The sequence below is a fragment of the Vidua chalybeata genome, chromosome 1, assembly GCF_026979565.1.
Source record: "Vidua chalybeata isolate OUT-0048 chromosome 1, bVidCha1 merged haplotype, whole genome shotgun sequence".
NCBI lineage: Eukaryota > Metazoa > Chordata > Aves > Passeriformes > Viduidae > Vidua > Vidua chalybeata.
In genome coordinates, this window is record NC_071530.1 from 132384938 (window position 1) to 132394500 (window position 9563).

Sequence of the window (9563 nt, forward strand, 5' to 3'; positions counted from 1 at the left end):
GATTCTCTCCCTTTATTCAAAGAAAGTCGCAGAACTCCTCTGTCTCCTTTATGGACACTGGCTTTTCATAGTGTGATTTTCTGTACAAGTTGATGCTTTACGTGGATCTCATGGGCAGCAGGAGTCCATGGCTTGAAGGTGACTATGAGGTCACATCTGTCACATCCCTGAAAGGCCATTCCCTGCAAGGGATGTGCCTGCAGTCAGCATTTAGGATTCAGGCCATTGACTCTGGGTAGTGCCAGACTTGACAAGTTGTGACTTGGCCATCACATTCAGCTCTAGACTCAGAATGTTTGTTTTACTCCTGAGGAAGACAATGGAAAGCTTGAAGGACTGAATTAACCTAAGGGTAAGTAATTCTAGAATTCAAACTTTCAGGTCTTTTTACTCCTTCCTTTCATGTTTCAAAGAGCCACCACCCACATGGGATGGCAATATGCTGTCACTATCAGTGCATCTGCATGGAGGACAGAAGAAGAGCAGCTCCCTTCTGTGAGTCACTGTGCTCCCATCTGAAACATTTAGTAATATTAGCAAGGAGTCTTGTAAGTATGCCTTTCCTCCATCTGGCAGTTTGATCCATGTTCCCCTGTCATCATTTTTTATGGAATCATTTCACATGTAATGCAAGACTGTCTCTTGGGTGTTTAAAAAGCGAGGCAGGTGCTGGAACTCCAGAGCAGAGACCTTCCCCCATGTCCCTGCTGGCTGGTGTTACCCACTGTGTGCTAGGAGGAGCGCCTCACCTCGCAGCAGTCTCCGTCCCTACGTTTGCCGCGATGGAAACATTTTTGACAATATAAAAGAAAGTGTATCCAATGGTGACCACTACCGGAACAAAAGAGCAAGGCTGAGCACTAGCCAGTGTTTTCATGTGCACAGCTAGCACCACCCACACATGCTTGTGAGAGAGAGAGGTGTAAAGGGGATGCCAACACTGTTAGGGACAACTACAGTCGAGGGAGGGGTAGAGGTTCATTTTCAAATGACAAGTGGGAGTACAGCTCTTATATGAGTCAGTGAGGAAGAGCCCCCGCAGAGGAGTCTCACACCTCTTTACTGCCTTGCAGAGCTGCTTCTTGATGCCTCTTTGCTCCTGTCCTACTTTCTAGGAAAATTGCAAAAGTTCACTGCATTCTCACAATGCCCCCAACAGCAGTTCTGAGCAACCTGCACTACCACGGCACTCATTAAGCCATACAAAGAGAAATCAAAAGATGACAGACAACACTATTCACTTGTCCTTGTGTGAGTAAGAGCTGAGCCTGACTTGCATGAGGTGGAGAAACAGAGTATCTGAGAATTTCTATGAAACTCACAAGCATGTAACAGGAAGAAGATTTTACATTTCTGTACAGGAAATGATGGTGCAGAGAAGATAAAGAAGTATTCTGCAAACTCCACTTTAGTTCTTCATTACTGGTCAGAGGACAAGTTCTGTCACTGTGCCACCAATACATACCCAAAGATGTTTGCATCAACAACAGACCCATCAAGAATACTACTGGAAAACTTGAGAACCGCCCAGCCATTATATGGCCTCATTGTCCAGAACTCTATTACATCTTCTCCTTTTCACAGAGTCAGACCAAAAACTGCAATGTAAATACCATTCTGGCATCCCTCTTGCAGGACCCAACCTGCAGACGTTCATCCTACCGGTGGCAAGACACACTTGCCCATGTCACTTGCCAAGTGTGTCTTGCCACCAGTAGGACAGGGTGATGGGAAAACAACGGTGAACTGAGTGATTTGTTCTGTTGCATCTCATCCAGTTCACCCTTCCTTTCAGAGAAAGGGTTCTCAAGAAGAGTCTGCCTTCATCTATTTTATCTTTGCAAATCCTTGACTCACCCTGTACGAGGAGAGAGGACCCTGGACTAGGAGAGTTGAACTATAATTCCAGGAGAAGACAGTCTGATCTGTGGCAACCACTTTGAGTTCACAACTCTAATCTGTCTGTATGTTAGATTTTAATCAAACAATAGGTAACATCTGTATCACTGAAATGAAGATCTTTAAAAGCTCATGAAAAGAACTGGGTTGCAATTCTTCAAAGTAAAATTTTAATATGCTCCTGTTCTTCGCTCCACTTTATTTGCACTTGCAAATTTCTACCTCAGGATGCTATAGAAATGCCAGCACAAAAGGACGTGTGTAAGCACCTCTTACACACTGAACCCAGACTAGTGAGGCCAATTCTTAATGATGGCCATAAGTCAGCATGCCTGCAAACAGTTCAGAAGCAGCATTCACTCATTCAGCTTCCAACACAGGCTGACTTGTAAAGCAACTCCTGGCTGTTGGGTAACTTATAACAGACAAGTTTACTGCCTACCAAGGATTCCTAATGTCTGATGTCACCCTGCTATTTATGTATACTGAGCATCAGAACTCCCCTGACATCCTGCCTCTTGGGCACAGGAGTTTCTGGGAGTAAGCTGTTGGTAAGTATTTCTCAGCAAGACTAGCAGCTCAGCAAAACTCATCCTTTATCAGAAAATAACCTTTATGCTAAAATTTCTTCAATAGACTGATACTGAGAATGTGCTTGAGAAGGTACAATATTGAAGCCTGAACCAGAAATAAAGAGGAGATAGCAAGATCCCATTAAGGGTCTTAATAATAGTGGAAACATTCTTGTTTCTGTAGGACCCTTTGCTATGATAGTTATCTCAGAGAAAAATCCAAACAAAAAAAAACAAAACAAAAAAACCCTGATTGCAAACATTTTGAAAATGGTCATTGGACAATACCAAAAGCTCTGATAGTTTCAGAACTTTGTATTTTGAGTTCAGATTTATTCTTAACCAGACTATGATACTTCACCAACACAATATTAGGACTTTTAAAGGCTCTTCCTTTGCTTTGATACATTTAAAAATGTGACAGAGGCCCCCCTCAACCTTCACTCTGTGAGACAAAACAAGCCCAGTTCATTCAGGCAGTGTTGATAAATTATTTTTCATTCTCCCATTGATGGTTGCAGCTTTCTCTGCCCATGGTGCAGTCTTGAGTTGTTCCTCCTTGAGTACAGGTGTCTTGAACTGTGCTGAGTTCTGGTTATATATGCCTGGGAATAAGTCAGTACTCTGCTTTAGAAAAACCTTTTTGGATACATAAACTATCTGTTTACCTTTTTCACAGCCATCCCATCAGTGTCATGATATGACCACTACTCTCATTCCTTCCTTGCTGCAGCCCTCTCAGAGCTACGGGTGGCCTTTTTGGAGCAGACACTCTTCTGAAGGTCAGACTAATCTGACACAGCTTTAGCTGACTGAACAGTAGGTTTCATATCTACCTTTTCAGTATCTACCTTTTCTCCCACAGGAGCTTAATGTCAGACAAATTTTCTGAAGTAGTAAGACTGAACTTCCAGAGGTGCTTTTCTTTCTGTATCACTAACAAAGAAGCCTAATTAACTGTTTGCTTTTGACATCTAACCTCCAAATAGCTCCTACTTTCATATATGCCTTGTATTCTGCCCAAAAAATGCCACCTTATTTGCACTGCTTTAGGCACCAATGGTATGCAGTGCTTTTAATACTCCATCCCTTCTTCCTGTTGACAAGACTTCAGAAATTTCTCACCTGTGCCATGGTAATAAATGAAAATGTTTAAGATTATCATCAAGGCACAACACCTTGAGGAATGCCAGTATTATTCTTCTTCCCACTAAGAAACTCCTTGCCCATGTTGTCTTGTGCTGGCTCCCTATTCACTTTAATAAGTGAATAACTAAGTTCTAAAGGTATTTGTCCAGTCCAAGACAAGAATCATTGTAATTGATCAAATCAGCCTGGCTTAGCAAGTTAGCTTGACAGTTTAGCATCCAGGTAAAAAAAGTTATGCCTGGGAAATCAATGGGAGATACCAGCTGAGTTTGCCCTAATCATTTTATCTACATAATTTTTTACTTACCTTTCAGTCTTAATTATTCTTTCCTTCAAAAATTGTTCTAAGGCTTGCTCATGATTGTAGAAAGACTGATAATTCTCTGCCAAGATAATCTCTCTGTTTCTAGTAAGCATGGGTATGGTGCTTACTGTTCTGCTGTCAGGTTGCAGCACGCCTAAATTTTAAAATCTATATTTTATACATCAATTCTTCAAAACCCTTGATGCGGATAAATTTGTTTCTTCTCTCAGTCTGCGCACACTAAATGCTGTTAGCTTCTTGACCACTTCACTTATGGTTATTCCTGTATCTCTACCTTTTTTTCCAGCCACCCACCCTTTATTTTTGGGTGTAGACAGAGCAGGAAAGGAAGTATTCCTTTGCTGTGTGAATTTACAACAGATGCTGCAGGTTCCCTCTGAAAAGATAAACAATGATTGTACAGAGATAGCAGTACATACAAAACTGCCTTCTGCCACTAACTTTTTAACTTATTAAAGCACTGTAATGTTTTACAAATATATAATCCTCTCTATTGATGAACTTTGAGAGAGATCTGAGGAGTCCTGCCAATGTGAGGCTGAAGATGGTACATTAAACTCTAAGGAAGCTAGTGGCAAAGTACCTAAGGGCAGGAGTTATATCAGAGAATAAAGGTAAACTGTAGTTAAAGCCTTAGGCTTAGGCAGAGGCTAAAACACACATGATTTTACTCAGAAGGGACAGCAGAAGCACCAGGAGGACAATTTAATTTCACCATGGAGTCTCTAACGAAAAGGGTGTGCTTTTGTACTGGTCAAAATCAACATCAAATCTCTCTTTGGTTTTATCATCATCCTATGCTTGCAGAGTGTTTTTTGCTTGCTTGGAGCTGAACAGAACTACCTACATGTTCTTTTGCATGGGCATTAATGTCTGTTGGGTACCAAGGAAATGGATTGTCAGAACTTACCTTGTCCAGGTACTAATGGCAGCGTAAGAGCTTTCTAAAAGCACACAATAGACTAAATGCACCCAGTTCTCTACTTACCCATTGTTCTAAATACAGACAGTATTTAGGGAACCTGGCAGACACTGTTAGGGTGTCTAGCTGAACTGGAGTTTGTGCTGTAGGGGGCATTCTTCTGTCTGACTAACAGCAAGGTAGCAGTGCTCTCCAGCTGCACATTCTCTAGCACCCTTGTGTGAAAGTTCTTCCTTTCCTCAAGCAGAACAGGTTTCATGTCAGACAAGCCAGGAGAACACTGATAATTCATCTGCTGCTAATTTGTTGGAAAATCACATTATCTGGGGAACTATTCAAAGGAGAAGTGTGGTTTTAAGTTTGTGTCTTAGCTTTATTAACCTTTGGCTGTGTAGTGTGTGTCCTGTGAAGTCTTGTGCATCCAGACCAGCTGGACATCCTTACCAGTGCATTTGGGAATAAAAGCATTTTGCAAAATGTTAAACCTAACTCACAGGTTCCTAAGGGAGTTCATTAGTTACAGTGGCAGAATTCCAGTGTCTTGGCACCAGCGCCTCAGGAGTGAGTATGCAGCTGTCCTCCTGAGAGCATTGCTGGCCTCAGCCAGTCACAAAAGGACAAGTGCTGCGTAAGGTCACACATGCAGCTTTCCCAGCAGCTTGCTGCCTTTCTCTGCAGTATGCTCCACTGCACTCCTGGGTCCAATTTGCTTAGCTGATTGCTTAATGTACCATGCTCTACGGGGGTTTGAGACACATAAAAAGAGACTGTGACAGGACCAAATGCACTGTCATTGGTAACCTCTTGTAAGCAGCACACAAGCTGCAGGATGGCAGTGACACAGCCACCGTGCAGCCAGGGGTTACAGCCATTGTGGATCTGCTCCTCAGTCAGACGTACTTCTGCAAGGCCTGAGACACTGAACAACAGGTGGGACTCCTGAAGGCACCTAGACTGAAAAACACCCAGAGCTGGGCACTCACAATGGCTGGTGGATGTTGTAGATGTTTGTGTTTACCACAGGTGGAGGTTCGGCCTGTCCCACAGGACATCGCAGCTTTGGGAGGAGCTCACTTGGCACATCTGTGTGCCAGCTCTCTCATGTCTCCTTACTAACACACTCAGCTTATAGAAAGGCTTTCTGCAATAATGGGTTACAAATGGAAACAAAGGATACTTTTGAAAAGCCTCTCTAAAACTTATTTCAGCTTCTATAGATGAGCAAATATTTTTGAATGTTAAAGTGGTATAAAGAGGCTAATTTTAATGTGAGGATGATCACATAGTTCCTGCTCATGGAATAGTCAGATCACTTAACCATGGAGTATATTTTATACACTAGTTTGGCATGTTTGCAAACTATACAATGGAGATGTTTTAGCACATAAGATATGAATGAGGACAGGGTATTTGTAAAGCTGACCTTCTACAACCCTATAGTTGTAATAGTGTCATGTAAATATATTACCTAGTATAAGAAGACACATTGTTTTGTGCAGCTGAGCCACATACATAAGTTACAAATGCACATGCAAATTTTATACTTCTGAAAAATTGTAAAAGCACATATTTATGAAAAAAAAAATCTGATGTCTGCCATTTAGTTACTGCTGTGGTTGTGATACTAGAACCACTAAGAATCTGCCTTTATTAGGGTAGGATCAAGCTTCTGGTTTATACTTGTGAAAGCAAATGATGTGCATAGCTTCAATCACAGTCCCGTCATTTAAAACTATGAACTAAATTAAAGCTCAGGTCTATATACCAGGAAATGCTGAAGATACTGGGAGGAATTCTGGATCTGAGGCTCTGACAGGAATGGCTCTCTCATGCTTACACTGTTTATTGGAAGGAATTTCTCTGCACTCTGCAGCTGCCTGACTGATTCTCAGATGGGGGATTCTTCAAATCATGTTCACTTAGCAACAGAAAGGTCCACTTAGATATACATGCCCAACTATAAACATTTTATGGGGGGGTATTGAATATCCTACCAACTTGGCATCTAATCAAGATTTACTGCCCAGAAATATAACACACTGTAAAACCAGCAAAGTTTTAAGTTCAGAGAAATCTGTGTTTTATGCTGGTTTTCAAACTTACTGAAGCCTGTTAACAGTGTGCAGGAGTTACAATCGAGGCAGCTTACATCTGGAGCAAAGTGCTTGTCTTGGCTGTATTTTTGGCATAGCCTATATGGCTGTTACAGACAGAGAAGACAGAGAACAGGCCCTTCACATGACATCTGAGAAGTCAACAAATGCATAGTTAGCCAAAAGCATGAAATACCAGCATGCTAACTTGCCAAGCTAGTAGAACAAATTTCAGCCCACTAAAAGGAGCTTACTGTGCTCAAGAATGACATAATTCAACCTTACATCTTTCATGACTTGTTTATCACTTATGGTGGAGACAGAATGGAGCTGCTTCTAATTTACATGGTAGCAGTACCCTGAAGCCCCAGCTGAAGGCTGCTTCCATCGCACTGGGCTATGAACATTGCTTAGTATCTGCCTCCTACCTATGCATGTGCACAACTAGTCACAGTTATGTGCTATTCTGGTTCTTTCTAGATGCCTTGGTGGAAAGTGAGGTAGAATTAAATGTCTTGCTTTTATTAAAAAATCAGAGGTCAAAACTGGTATTTGTTTCAGAGTTGCCAACCTTTATTTCCAGTTATAATTTCTGTATACTTTGACCTTATTTTCATTTAGCCTGTCAATGGACTTTGTAACTTTATCAAAAAACCTAAATCCTGCCAAACCAGGAAATCAAAATTTTGGAAAGAACACCCCATACCTCCTGGATGGATATGCAGTAGCAGGCTATGGCTCAGATCAGCCTGGGTCACCCTGTAATTTTGTGCCAATAAATTAGCCACCACATAGCCTGCAGGCTGTTTGGCACCTCTCACCCCAGTAGGACTTGAAGGTTCCCATAGGATTATGACAATGTATTAAAGAAACAGAAGCCCCGTTGTTTAAGGAGCAGGATCATTTGGGTGTGGGACAAACACAAGGCAGAAGTCAGCTCCTGCCCCAGGGGTACTACATTTGGACAAGCCAAAGGTGAGAACAGAATTGTCTGAAATGAAACTGATCAATTGACAGAAGTACAAGGTGAGGCGAGTCCTGCAGGTGGAAGTTCTTCACTGCTGCCAGTTCAGGCTTCTAGGTAAAGTGCAGCAATGCTTCACATTGGAGCTCCAATCATTTATTGATTCATTCAGTAAAGCAGAAGAATAGTAGAAAAATAGAAAGAAATTGTTGATTTTACTAGAAATTATAACCTATAGTTCTCTGAAATGCTGAGAGCCACCACTTAATGTGCCAGCATGCAGGAAAGGCTACAGCTGACCAGAAATTATATCCTGTGGGTCCAAGAGTCAGCACAAATTCAGTTCAAACTGATGGTTAAAGCCCTGCAGGCCTTCCTTCCACTGAGCCTTGGCAGAAGCATGAGCACTCTTGAAAATCAATGCAAACAGAAGCAAAGCAGGAAGACTCACTCTGCTTAGACAGCTGATCTGTGGGACCTCCTGGAGCAGCAGTTTCTTGTGGAAGCCTTGTAGACTAGGTAGTCTCACACTACAGTGGAAATGGTCTTCCCACCAGATGCTTCCAGAGAAATTTCTTGTGCTATTAAATATGCAAGATGGAAACTCACAGGAGGTGTCTCTGCAGCCTGTTACTGATTTGTCATGAGAGCTGCACGGTAACATGATTTTGTCTGAAAGGAAACTGGTCAATTGACAGCATTTTCTGGTTTGTTCTAGATATAGGACTATCAAGATCTTCATTACATGCCCTGTGAAGCATATTTGGACTGCCTTCCCACAGTCAACTTCATCTGGTGGAATACAAGCAATATTCTTATATGTATCACAACTGGATACATAAAGGAAGACTTGCAGTGTACTAAACACTTGGGTTTCAGGGTTTGAAATTGTGCCTGTGTTCATGGGAAAAATCAATCCAAGTCAAACCTATACAAGCAATGTTTCTGCTATCTGCTGTACCTTCTCTCCGCCCTATTGGCCTTTATAGACAACACACTGCAGATGTTTTCCTGAGCTCTGCTACCATTTTCAGATTTTTGATCTCTAACTTCACACATACTGAGCATTCTTTTCTTCTTGTTCATCTATATAAGGCAGTCTCCCCAAAAACACAGCTTAGTCACTTCCCAAATGTGTGAGATTTCCAGTGACAAAGAGTTGGCAATTTTCATTGCCTCAGCATTCCCTCCTCACTGAAAGAAGTCAGGGCAACCAGAGGTTGGGATTTCCCTGACCCTCCAAATAAACCGCTTCCCTACTGGAGCTACAGCAATGATGTCTGAGATTCATACATCTTGACTGAACTCCAAAACTACAGCAAAAAATATATTTAAAAAAACCAAAAAAAACAACCAAACTCGTCACTATCTGCATATAACAAAATGTAGAAGGGAAGGATTCTTCTGATATAATTTTTTTCACAAGTCCTCAAAATTAATGGCTTGAGTGTCTTGCCAGTTTTTGCTGGAGACAGCAGAGCACGGCTGTGTGTAGGAAAGCAGCGTGCTGTCAACTACAAGCCGGGTATTTGAGCTCCAGAGAACTGCCTGCTGTGCAGCCAGACGGAAACTGTGTGATGCGGATACAAATGCCATGAGCCTGCAGAGCGCGGGGCTGGAGCGCAGGAATGCGGCCGCG

General features: G+C 42.0%; 1 long non-coding RNA gene across 2 annotated transcripts; it reads left to right on the forward strand.

The window, feature by feature from the left end:
* Positions 1 to 219: 219 nt before the first annotated feature.
* LOC128793773 (uncharacterized) lies at positions 220 to 9059 on the forward strand. Of its 2 annotated transcripts, none has more exons than XR_008432881.1 (3): positions 220 to 352; positions 3151 to 3290; positions 8643 to 9059. It is a non-coding gene; the product is annotated as an uncharacterized LOC128793773 (long non-coding RNA). The 2 variants fall into 2 exon arrangements; XR_008432880.1 differs by lacking the exon at positions 8643 to 9059 and adding an exon at positions 4232 to 4442.
* The last annotated feature ends 504 nt before the right edge of the window (positions 9060 to 9563 follow it).